A 13,202-nucleotide genomic window follows, 5' to 3' on the forward strand; every position below is an offset into this window, starting at 1 on the left:
TTATCTCCACTATTGGTTTCATTGTGTGTATGTTTTTTAGTGGTTATTCTAAGTTGTTCTTTTTAATTTTTTTAATGTTTATTTTTTGAGAGACAGAGAGAGAGACAGAGAGAGAGAGGGAGAGAGAGAGAGAGAGAGAGAGAGAGAGAGAGAGAGAGAGAGAAAGTGAGTGGGGGAAGGGCAGAGAAAGAGGAATACACAGGATCTGAAGCAGGCTCCAGACTATGAGCTGTCAGCACAGAACCCAACATGGAGCTCAAACTCACAAACCATGAGATCATGACCTGAGCTGAAGTTGGTAACTTAACCAACTGAGCCAGCCAGGCACCCCTCTAGGGTTTTTAAGATAAATCTTTAACTTACCATCATCTACCTTCAAAACAGTGTCTCATTTCACACACAGGATGAGATCCTTCCAGTAGCGTGCTTCCATTGGCCCTTCTGTTTTCTGTGCGTTTGCAGCCATATCTTATTTTCACATATTTGAAAACCCCACTCTACACTGTCACTGCTTTGCTTTAAACAGTTATCATTATAAAACATTAAAAACTAAGGAAAACATATTTATCCACACATTTACCAATTCAGGTCTCTTCCTCTGTTTGGGTTGAATAACATTTTCTTCTACCTGAAAAGCTTCCTTTCACATTTTTTGTTCGCTGATCTTCTGGCAATGAATCTTTCAGCTTTTGTTTGGCTGAAAAAGTCTTCATTCTGCTTCATTTTTGACAGATATTTTTGCTGGATATAGAATTTTACATAGATGATGTATTTTCTGCCGACACTTTAAAGATGCCATTCTAGGGGCATCTGGGTGGCTCAGTCGGCTCAGGTCATGATCTCACCATTCATGAGTTCTAGCTCCACATCGGGCTCTGTGCTGATAGCTCAGAGCCTGGAGCCTGCTTCTGATTCTGTGTCTCCCTGTCTCTCTGCCCCTCTCCTGCTCATGCTCTGTCTCTCTCTGTCTCTCAACAATAAATAAATGTTAAAAAAAAAAAAGTGTAAAGATGGCATTGTATTGTCTCCTGACTTGTGTTGTATGAGCAGTCACTAGTCATTATGTTTTATTATGTAGTATGTATGTAATGTTTTATTATGCCTAGCTGCTTTTATTAAGATGATCTCTTTTCTTCCTTTTTTAAAAAAAACTTGTTATTTAAGAAGAGTGGACATACTTGGAATAGGTTGGATCTTTTCAAAGCTTGCTTCTAAGCTACAGTAGGGCAAGTCCAGAGTACTCTTAGGTCTCGGGATAATTTAGCCCCACTATTAAGGCAATGCCCAGGAGGCATTTCCATTCCAGCTCACAGGAACACAAATCATTCCTAACCCTGTGTAACCTCAAGGAATTGTTTGGTTTACTGCTTTCCAGTTGTTCCTTCCCTATTCTTGAGTAATTTCTAATTTTTTATGTGCCTGTCAATTCTCAGCCCAAGACTGGAGGGGACCTTTCTGCAGATCTCCAGAGCTCTCTGGGTGAAGTTCCACCCCCCCCCCCCCCGCCATCTGTCATGCATTGCTTGTTGTGCAATGTCCTGAGAAACATTGATTCATATATTTTGTCCCCCTTTTTAGTTATTGCAGTCAGGAAGATATATCTAACGCTGATTGCCTCATCCCAGCCAAAAGTAGAAATCCTCTCTTCATTTTCTTTGATTAAAATGTGTTTTCGGGGCACCTGGGTGTCGGTTGGGCGCCCAACTCTTGATTTCGGCTCAGGTCATGATCTCACGGTTCCTGAGTTCAAGCCCTGCATCGGGCTCTGTGCTGATGGTGCAGAGCCTGCTTTGGATTCTCTCTCTCTCTCTCTCTCTCTCTCAAAATAGATAAATTTTAAAAGTATGTTTTCTTTCTTTCCATCTACTAATTCTCTTAGTGTCCGTCCTGTTTATTTGCTCTTGTGTTCCTTTTAATTTGGACTTCATTATAACTTTTTCTTTATTTTTGCCTTTTTTTCTCAGTTCTTTCACTTATTTACAAATATTTCTTTTCTCCAAGAATCTCATGTCAGAGTTTTTCTAATTTTAACATATTTTTTCCTTATATATCTGTTATCCTTTGCTTGACTTTCCTTCTTTTTTTGGCGAATTTGAAATTTGAGGTCAGTTTTCACTAGTTTGTATCTGTTGTCTTTCTGGCATACTTTCATCATTTGTAAAGACATTAGTCTGCTCCTGTTTATTCTTGATTTTATTGGATTTGATCATGATCCTTTTCTGTTGCCCATTTTTAGATGAAATGAGTTTTACTGTGGTTTTTTAGGACTAAGAGAAAGGCCAGGATAGTTTTAAGGGGTGAATGGCTCTATAGCTCCCCCTTCTGTTGGCTTCAGAAACCGCCCTACTTTAAAGATCTGCTTCAATGTTGCCTCTCCTTCATTTTTACTGGGATCTTCTTTTTCCTTTGCTGCTGTTAATCTTATCCTCCATATCATGGAATCTCCTTCCAGCAGTTTTTACTCACTTTCAGGCTTGTTCTGAAAGGGATTTTGGTTTTTTAGTTTGAGCATTCATTTAGTTAGCTTCTTGGTCTGTTTTTTGTTTCTTTGTTTTTTGGGGGTTTTTTTGATGGGGGGGTGGTGCTGATGGGGAAGGATGGTCAAGGGAGATTCAAACCTATGGTCCCACCTCCACTATCTTCCACATCTCCCAGAATCCAGTCATTTCTAAAGTCTTGTAGTTCCATCTGTCATGTTTCTATTTAATTATTCATTTACTTCAACAAATATTTATTGGGTACCCACTGCGTGCAGGATGTTGTGCTAAAAGTTACAAATAGGAATAAACATACTCTAGCCTTCAAGGAGTCTTCAAAGTCAGTCAGGGAGGCAAGTATAAGCACAATTAAGTACAGCCAGACTGCGGTAAATGCTGTGAAGGTGCCATGGAGACACAGAGATGACAACAACTAATTCTTATTGGTTTGAAGCCAGGGCAATTTTCATAAAGAGGCAACATTTACATTCTCCCAAACTAAAAGGTCTAATGTGATCCACATAATAATAGGAATCAGGATTCTTGTAGGAGGCTGGACTGATTTAAACAGTAGCTCTTGAAACAGCCAAGCTATGTTATTAAAGAAAATGCAGCGAGATAATGAGTACTGTCTCCTGAACAGAACTGTGTGCTTCTTGTCACCCTCAGCATGGACTCCTTTTCCTTCTATTGTTTTATTTGCTAGCAATGCTGACAGGTCTCTGGAAGGAAGACGGTATGACTGTCACTTGTTGTAGATCCTATCTCTTTCTCTTCACAGGAGACACACCAGACTATAGCTTGCCACTCTTCTGCTGGAAGCGGGGTCCTGCACTCAGCATTCCTGCCTTCTTGACCTGTGGTGTTCACCGCCAGCCCTGCACCATCCGGTCACCTGGGTAGGCTCACAGGCTGGCTCCTTGGCTAGCATTTCACACAATCAAGCTCCTTTGTTTGGGTATTCTTATAAAGCCAAGGGGTTGGTGTGTGTGCTGGCACAGGAAGAGGGCGGGCTGCCATCTACCCAGCTTTTACCCAGAGCAGTCTTTGTGGGCAGATCTTCATTATACAGCACCCATGTGTGGGTCTGACTTCTATTCATAAGAATTTAAAAAAAAATTTTTTTTAGTGTTGAATCCTGTACTCAATTATGCAAGGCTTCAACTAGATTTTTTTTTTTTTTAACATAGAAGATGTGGTTATTTTCTGCAGTATTTCCTCAGTCTGTGATGCTATTGCTTCTTACAGAACCAGAAGCTCAGAAGCAGGAGGAGGCCAGCCAGGCAGGAGGTGGAAGAAAGGAGGATGTGAGCTAAAGAAGGCTTTCTCTATATGAGCACCAGTAATGACCTTCCAGAAAGAGGAGCCTGTTAAGGAGAAACACAGCTGGAAGCTGTTGACTAAAAGAGGAGGAAGAGGAAGAGAATTCACAGTCCAGGACAGGAGGGATGAACAGCCTTCCTAGATGCCCCTCATCCTGGTCCTTCTGGGTGCCCTGCCATCCCCAGACCAGCTTCTATGTCCAGGCCTTCAGGCAAGTCACTGCAAGATCACCACTCCTCCTGCAATCTAGGGGTTCACTGACACTCCCGATTTCTCGCCAGGTAGGGAGCCCTTTTGCAAGATCGTTCCTTTAAAAAAAAGAAGGTTTGTTTGTTTTTTTAAGTTTATTTATTTAGAGAGAGACAGAGAGTGTGAGTGGGGAGGGGCTGAGAGAGGGGGAGAGAAAGAGAATCCCAAGCAGGCTCTGCACTGTCAGCATGGAGGCTGATGCAGGGCTTGAACTCATGAACTGTGAGATCATGACCTGAGCCTAAATCAAGAGTCGGATGCTTAACCAAGTGAGCCCCCCAGGCACCCCTGTAGGACAGCTCTGTAAGATGAACTTAGAAACTTCATTGAAGAAATTAGAAACTAGAAACTCTAAAGGCGCCTGGGTGGCTCAGTCAGCTGAGCATCTGACATTGGCTCAGGTCATGATCTCACAGCTCAAGAGTTTGACCCCACGTAGGGCTCTGTGCTGACAGCTCAGAGCCTGGAGCCTGCTTTGGATTCTGTGTCTCCCTCTCTCTCTGCCCCTCCCTCACTCATGCCATGTCTCCCTCTGTCTCTCAAAAATAAATAAACATTAAAAAAAAAAGAAAAAGAAACTAGAAACTCTAAAGCTTGGAAGCAGAGGACTTCTAAGCTGCAAGATTCTTGTCCTAACTCAACTGTCTTGCAGATTGTCTCAGCTGGCACCGTCCACTGGGCTCCCCTCCGCCATCTTCCTTACTTCAACCCTGTCTGAGTTGAGCACCAAGCAGAGAGACTGGGTCATCTGGGCCACAATGGACCTGGGATGGGGCCCTCTGTCCTCCTAAGTACTGGTTTCCTTCTTTCTCTCACTTCTGGGCATGGCCTGAGGTGGGAGCTCTGGCTTTGGGCTACCCAGGGTTTCTGTTTTGTTCTTTCAGTTATCCCTGAGCCACTGGCGATGCAGACACTTCCCCTTTGGACAGTCGGTATTTCTCTCTGGGGCTTCAAATCTTCTTGAACAAATCCTTCAGCTCCATGGCCTTAGCCTGGTATTCTCCCCCCACCTTGGCTCCATTTCTCCTGCCTTCCACACACACAGTCAACCGGTTGTTCATGACAACAGCATCTTTCAGTAAAGATCCCTCTATTTGTCCCAGACACATGGGCTGGAGTTTGGGACTGATTATGCTTCAGTTACGGGAACTTAGTAGGAGCACCTTGGTTCCAGGGAACACATCTACCCTGCAGTGAGATGGATAGCCAGATCCATATGTCCTGTTTTAACTCATTTTTTTTAATGTTTATTTATTTTTGAGACAGAGAGAGACAGAGCATGAACAGGGGAGGGGCAGAGAGAGAGGGAGACACAGAATCCGAAGCAGGCTCCAGGCTCAGAGCCATCACCCTAGAGCCCGACATGGGGCTCAAACTCACGGACCACGAGATGGTGACCTGAGTTGAAGTCGGACGCTTAACCAACTGAGCCACCCAGGTGCCCCATGTTTTAACTCATTTTTAAGCCATTCACTAAGTCCCAAGTTCCTTCTGAATGCTTTCTCTAGCTTTTAGCTCGTATGTCCAACAATAAGTGAGCAAAGCTCTTTTGCTGAAGGTTTTGTCCAATAGAGCATCAAGCAGCTCTGCCACCGGTGCCCAAATGATAATCCGGCATCGTTCTGATTATAAGCTGTGTGACTTGGGCGAGTTACTTAACCTCTCTGGGTTTTAGTTTCTGCATCATTAAACTAGGAATGGTCATGATGGCTGTTCTATAAGGTTATATACAAATGCAATACCTAGAACAGTGCATTTGTGTACCTAGAACAGTGCTAAAATAGCAGTGTTTTTTTTAATGTTCACTTATTTATTTTGAGAGAGACAGAGAGAGCGTGTGAGTAGGGGAGGGGCACAGAGAGAGGGAGAGAGAATCCCAAGCAAACCGTGAGATCATGACCTGAGTGGAGATCAAAAGCCAGACACTTACTGACTGAGCCACCCAGGTGCCCCCAGTATTTGATATTATTACTGATTGTGGTCAGGACTATGGATAGCATTAAACACGGTACAGAAGAACTGTCATCTCTCTCTTTTTTTAATGTTTACTTAATTGATTTGAGAGAGACAGACAGACAGACAGAGAGAGTGCAAGCGAGGGTGCACAAGTGGGGAAGGGGTAGAGAGAGTGGGAGACAGAATCCCAAGCAGGGCTCGAACTCACGAACCGTGAGATCATGATCTGAGCCGAAATCAAGAGTCGGACACTTAACCGACTGAGCCAGCTGGGCACCCCAGAGCTGTCATCTCTTAAACAGAGTGCCCTCCCAGCCAAGCCTCCTACCTGTCTGTCCTCAGGAGGCATGGCTGGTACTCAAGTCAGAGAGCAGAGGGATGGTGACACCACACACACACACACACACACACACACACACACACACACAGTAGCTGAGTGAGGAGAGGGCATGGACGAACCTCATTGTGGGCACTCCCAAAGTGTAAGGTTGAGCTCTTTGGCTCAGGCCCATGGTGCCTGCAGGACAGGCAAGTGTTGGGGGCTTTGTACTGCCAGGAAGCTCCATAGCCACCACTGAGATCAGAGGTGGTGTGATGAACAGCACAAGCGAGCTTGGGCACAGCCCCGAAGGCCAACCATTTTGGAAGTGATTCCTCTGCAAAAGAAATTGTGTTGGAAAAAGTAGGGGTTGAAGACAAACAGCCAAATTCTGTATCAGAAAGTGCGTCAGGGTCCAGGTGATCAAGAAAGACAATAAATAAATAAATAAATAAATAAATAAATAATCACAGCCTTTGTACCCAATGATGGTTGTTTGAATTTTATTGAGGAAAATGATGGATGTTCTGGTGGCTGGATTTGGTCACAAAGATCATGTTGTCAGTGACATTCCTGGAGACATTAAGGATGTCAAAGTAGCCAAAGTCTCTGTTTTGGTTGTATAAAAGGCAAGAAGGAAAGACCAGGGTCTTAAATGTGATGGTGCACACACGACAGTAATACATTTTCATAGGCAAAAAAAAAAAAAAAAAAAAGGAAAAAAAAACAGGCAAGTGTGAGGTTGAACTTTGTGAAGTTGCTGGGGTTTGGGAAGAAACTCATAGATTCCTGTTAGGTCCCACTTGGAGCCTCAGGAGAGGAGAAGTAGGGAAATGGGGATTTCTAGCTCTTCTCCCCTCTCCCAGGTCCTCCTGATGACTCCTCATGTAGGGCATAGCTTCCACACCCAGACTGACACCTCAAACTTTAGACTGCCTGCTCTCCCCCTCCCCCACCCCGGGGCACTTGTTAAAATGCAGATTCTGACTCAGCTGGGGACAGGGCTGGCTGCCCTACATTTCTAACAAGCACCCAGTGGATGCTGCTGCCGCCCCCAGACCATCCTGTGAGTAGCAGGGCTCTAGATAATGTTGTCAGTAGAGTTTTGACACATTCTAGCTCTGGAGCTCCCAGGATAAACCTTTCCCTGGCAACATTAGCATATTAAAAACAAAATGAAACAAAGCTGCACCTGGTTGTGCCTGTGACAGCAGTGTCACATTCCCCCGCCCCCACCCCACCTGTCTGGAGAATTTCATAATCTACTTTTTTTGCTGCACACCCACTAAGCCTATTAAAAAGGAACTTTTTCTTTTTCCTTTATTCACTGATCTTTCATTCAACAGGTATTTACTGAGCACCTACCACGTCAGAGGCACTGTGTAACACAGAAATATTCCCACCCATGCCTTGGACTGTGGCAGGAGTCATTATTGGAAATGAAACCTGACCCTCTGTTATTTCTCTTACAATTCTGCTTCCACACAGTATAAAGTGCATGCCCCCTAATATGGCACTTCTGATACCTGCTGAAAGCAGGCTTACCCTCTCAGGGACAGCTCACCCTACCTCCAGCCCTGCCCAGTACTATACTTCTGTCCCCACAATCTCCTGCTGAGCAGTTCTGACCTTTGGCACCTGCTCCATCCCTCTTCCTGTAGACATTCATTGCTCACCCATCCATTTCCAGATGTGGCTCCCCTTTCCCAGTCCGTTTTTTCTGAACGCCCACGTGGATTTCCTGCACCCCTTTGGTTCTGACAATTTTACACTGAAATTCTGCTTCTCTCTCTGCTACACTTGAAGTTTCTTAAGTGTAGAGAATGGTCTCAGTCACTTCTCCATCAGCCAATTTTTGCTGAACTGCGTTTTGTTATAAGTACTATGCCCCCTGGTAGGAACCTCTGCCTGGTGGTTTTCCCATCTGAGATGCCCATGGACCTCAACCTGCTTCCAAGTCATTAGTTTTGGCCTCACAGCTGCTGGCAAAGGGCTGGGCTACAGACTGCTGAGGAATGAAAAATGTTCCAGGGTGAACGTGCATCATCCGTGCTATGTGACATTTTACAGCCCAGCTGTCGGGCCAGAATCAATAAAAACCCTGTCAGCACAGGGTGAGGAGAATATGAAGTAGGCAAGCAAAGGGCAGGAGGGTTTGGTGCTGATGTCTCTGGCCAAGCATGTTACCACTCTAGAGGGAGAGTGGGTCAGGAATTTTAGATCTGCTCCCACCCTGGAAATCTCAACTTTGGATATAATGCAATGGAAAAGGAATCCAAATGCTCTGTGCCTTCTAAAACTAGTTCTATCTTGCTTCACCTAATGTTTGGCACGGCTAATCTTTCCTAATTTGACAGTTTTGTAACCATTTCACTTTACATCATCGGAATGCTAAAAATCCAATCTTAACAGAAAACAAAACTTCTTTTTCCTTACTTAGGCATATTATCCACTTTTATTGTAGAAAGACATATACATATAAGTAAAAGGATCATTTCACTTGGTCTCACCATTCATAGGTAACCAGTTCACACCTGGTATATGTCTTTCCAGATTTATTTCTGTGCACATACACATGTACAAATATTTTGATGAAAATACGATCATACTGTGAATACCATTTATAATGGCCCCTTGGTATGGATCAGTTTAGATCAGCTTAGATCCAGATCTTGTTTGGTGTCCATATAGGTCTGTACTGTTAAGACTGCATAGTCTTGCGCTGCATGGATGTACCAAAATTTATTTAATTCCCTGTCACTGGACATTTTTGTTGGACATTGTAAGCAATGCCTAAAATAACATTTTTGTACTAGTGTCTCTGGTATAATTATTTCCTTAGGATAAAGTCCAAGACACAGAACTGCAAGGTCTGAGAGATTAGCAGCATTTTTAAGGCTTTACAACGATGTCTATGAGGTGTATCTGTTACATCTTGCTTCATACAAATTCTTCTGTGTATCCAGAGCCCAGTCTACAGCTTTGAGCACCAGGGAGGCCAGCCGGGCGGCCTAGTCAACACTTCTGCCTAGTATGTCTGCCTCAAGGTAACTGAGTTGCTGAGGCATGGCCTGGAATTCAAATACTCTCTTGGCACTACAGGGGCAATCTGGAATACCCTTTTCTGGGGGGATATTTTCACCAGGAATCCAGATCAGGACAACACTTCCGCCAATCTCTGAGAATCTTGTCCAGATTCAAAAGCTATGGTAGGTTTAAACTTCTGGAAGATTTTCTCTTCCCTGGACTCATGTTTTGCGGTGGAATCCAATTCTTTCTCGTGCGCTTCACCCACGCTTCCTATGATCTCTGCAACATCACCCTTTCCCACGACTTCAGGTGTAATGCCATCTTCTGTTTCTATTACAATTTCAAATCCTTAAAAGAGGAAGTGGGAGTCTGGAACTCAACTATCCAAAGCGGTAATGTGCTTTGGGACATCTGGAGCAGGTCTGGGGGCCCAGATAGCCGCAGGCCCTGAAGAGGGGAGCACCAGACTCCAGCTGGAGGCACAAGGATTCTCCTGTCTGTGGGGACGATCCTCAGAAGGTGTCTCATAGGAGTAATACTCCTTTTTCCTGATTCCTAAAAACTCACAGCCGTCTTAGCCTGGTGGCTCTGGTAGCAGAAGAGGAAGAAGCCTCGGTGGAAGGCATCCCACGGTGGCCAAGCAGCGACACGTGGACACGTGCACCTGCAGCACAAAGCGCTCCATGAGCGATGAGCGACGCACAGCTCACAGGCCGGCTGCTACCCCGGCGGGCCCCGCCCCCTCCGCGGGCTGCTCGCCCACCTCCGTCAGAACTGCTCCCAGACAGTTCTCTCAGCCCAGCGTGTCCTCCTCCCCAAGCCCTGCTCCGCCTCCCACTTAAATCCTTCAATATATTCATAAAAGCTGTTTTTAAATCCTTGTCTGATCCTGACATTTAAAAAATCTGTCATTTCTGGCTCTCTTTCTATTGCCTTGATCTCCGTACCCCCGAAATATGGGTCACATTTTCATACTTCTTTTCATGTCTACTATCTTTTGATTGAATTTAAGATATTACAAATGTTTTATTTTCGGGCATTTGGATTTTGTTGTCCTCTTTGACAGAGTGCTGGGCTTCCTTCTTGCAGGTAGTTCTCTTACTTGCAGATCAGCAGGGTCCTTCCCAGGCTTGTTTCTAAGCTCTGTTGGGTGAATCTGGAGTAGCCTTTACTTTAGTGCTACTTAAGTTCTGTTCCTCAGGTGTGACCTTTCTGGGATTTCTACTGAATATCCTGGGTGTTCATCGACATATCTCCATGTGGCTGGTCAGAACTCAAATGTCTCCAGTGCCGTGCAAGCTATAATTACCAAATAGTTTCTTTTTTCTCTGGTAGCTGTTCTTTGCTTGGCCTTGTGGAATCTCCCCTGTATATCACAGAAGCTAGCCTTCAGCCAGAACCTTCACAAGTGTCATGCAGATTTATGGAGCTATTTCGTTGCGTTGCTTTGCAACCTCAGCCTCCCTCAGCGTTCCAAACGTCTGTCTCTGTCTTCTCAGCTCAGCAAGACTGCTGTGCTCTGCTTGGATTCCTTCTCTCTGCACCAGGGTTTAGAAGGTTCTTCAGGCAGAAAGCACAAGTGATTGTAGGGTTCAGCTCATTTCCCCTTTTTTTCAAAAGGTGTGTGTTTTCTGAGGACTGGAAACAGTGGTTTCTTATATCCTGTCCAGTGTTCTCATGGTTTATGGCACAAGAATTGGTCTGGAATCAATTTACTTCCTATATACTCTTTTAATGAGGTTTGGAGGGGGTTATTATGTGGTTTTAAAAAAATACAAATACAAAACCAGTATACTGCTTCTAAGAGAGGTTTTCCTCACTCTTAGAAAATAAATGGGTAAAAATAAATAGTACCTTTTCTGCCTCTGAAGACATGTGATGCCACAAAGAGTTGCAGCAGCACCCATGAGGGAAGCTGATCTAAAGGGAAGGCCAACAGGATGTTGACAATAACAGTTCTAGAAAACACCTAGGTCTGTGATAACATCAGTGAGATGACCAACCCTGAATCTGTCCTAGCTTTAAACTAGCCATTCTCAAACAGTCTCAGGGCCCCTTTACAGTCTTAACAATTATTGAAGATACCCGGGTGGCTCAGTTGGTTAAGCATCCAACTTCGGCTCAGGTCATGACATCACGGCTCATGAGTTTGAGCCCCACATTGAGCTCTCAGCTGGCAGGACAGAACCTGCTTTGGATTTTCTGTCTCCCTCTTTCTCTTCTTTGTCTCTCTGTCCGTCCCCCTGCTTGTGCACTCTCTGTCTCTCAAAAATAAGTAAATAGGGGTGCCTGGGTGGTTGAGTCAGTGAGCGTCCTACTTCTGCTCCGGTCATGATCTCGCAGTTTGTGAGTTTGAGCCCCACGTAGGGCTCTGTGCTGACAGCTCAGATCCTGGAGCCTGCTTTGGATTCTGTGTACCCCCCTCTCTCTATTCCTCCCCTGCTCATGCTGTGTCTCTTTGAGTCTCATAAATAAATAAACATTAAAAAATTTTTTTAATAAGTAGACATTTAAAAAAATTAAAGAAAAAATAATTATTGAAGATCCCAACGAACTTTTGTATATGTGAGTTATAGCTATCAATGTTTACTATATTATTAATTGAAATTGAGAACATCAAAAACATGTATTTATTATTAATTTAAATAGATAATTGGGACACCTGGGTGGCCTAGCTGGTTGAGTGTCTGGCTTCAGCTCAGGTCATGATCTCATGGTCCACATTGGGCTCTGTGCTGACAGCTCAGAGCCTGGAGCCTGCTTGGATTCTGTGTCTCCTTCTCTCTCTGCCCCTCCCCGGCTCACAGTCTGTCTCTCTTTTTCTCTCTCTCAAAAATAAACATAAAAAAGTGTTTAAGTAGATAATTAATCTATTATAGAATCTAAAACCGATGACATATTACCACAACTAACATTTTTATGAAAAATAATGTCTTATAAAACAAAAAATAACTTAGGGATACCAGTGACATTGTTTTACATTGTTTTTGCAAATCCCTTTAATGTCTGGCTTAATACCAGACAGCTGGATTTTCATAACTTCTTTTGAATTCATTTTGCTCTTATCTGTTGTTTTGGTTGAAAAAACAAACAAACAAACAAACAAATCTGGCCGCACTCAGATATGTAGTGGAAAAAGGCAGCAATATTTTTATTCGTGTTGAGAGAATTGTGGACATTCTTCTTTAGTAGACACCAAAAACTTAACAAGTTGCAGTTATTTACAGGTGATTTATAATGTGGGCTCTGAAAGGATCTCCAAAAATACTTATACTCTGTTACAGGACTCAGGACATTTTTACTGTACAGGGTCAGACAGTAATATTTTCCACTCTGCAGGCCTTGAAGTTTCCGTTACAGCTGCTGCGGTCGGCCAGTGTAGCTCGACAGCAGCCGTCGATGATCTGTGGACACACGAGTATGGTTGTGTTCCAATAAAACTTTATTTACAGAAACTGTTTTGAAATAAACTTTTTGTAAACAACTGTTGACTTCTGCTTTATTACAAATTAAAATCCATCGGTCTATCCTGCACTTGGGATGGATGTTTTTCACCATGCCAAGGCCCTGAAAGGGTTTTAGGGACCTTCAGGGGTCACTAGATCACATTTTGAGAACTACTACTGTAATATTTTTGTTATATGAGGTCAAACATTTCTTATTGTTAAAGGCATTTTCCGTTGGATCTTCTGTTCCTTGCAGCCAAAAGCATCCTAGGTGACACATTCCTGGGTGGTTTCTCAAGCCAGAAATATGCACACTAAGTTTCTATTTTGGATTGTGGGAAATGGCAAATCAAACCCAACCGCATTCCTTCCCGCCAGTTTGGTGTGCGGGCAGTAGAATGG

The 13,202-nt window shown here is 43.8% G+C and overlaps 2 pseudogenes; one reads left to right on the plus strand and one right to left on the minus strand.

The window, feature by feature from the left end:
- The first annotated feature begins 6,454 nt into the window (after positions 1–6,454).
- LOC123385739 lies at positions 6,455–6,979 on the plus strand (annotated as a pseudogene).
- A 2,175-nt stretch (positions 6,980–9,154) lies between these two features.
- Positions 9,155–10,039, minus strand: LOC101087156 (annotated as a pseudogene).
- Positions 10,040–13,202: the final 3,163 nt, after the last annotated feature.

The sequence above is a fragment of the Felis catus genome, chromosome B2, assembly GCF_018350175.1.
Source record: "Felis catus isolate Fca126 chromosome B2, F.catus_Fca126_mat1.0, whole genome shotgun sequence".
Classification (NCBI taxonomy): Eukaryota; Metazoa; Chordata; class Mammalia; order Carnivora; family Felidae; genus Felis; species Felis catus.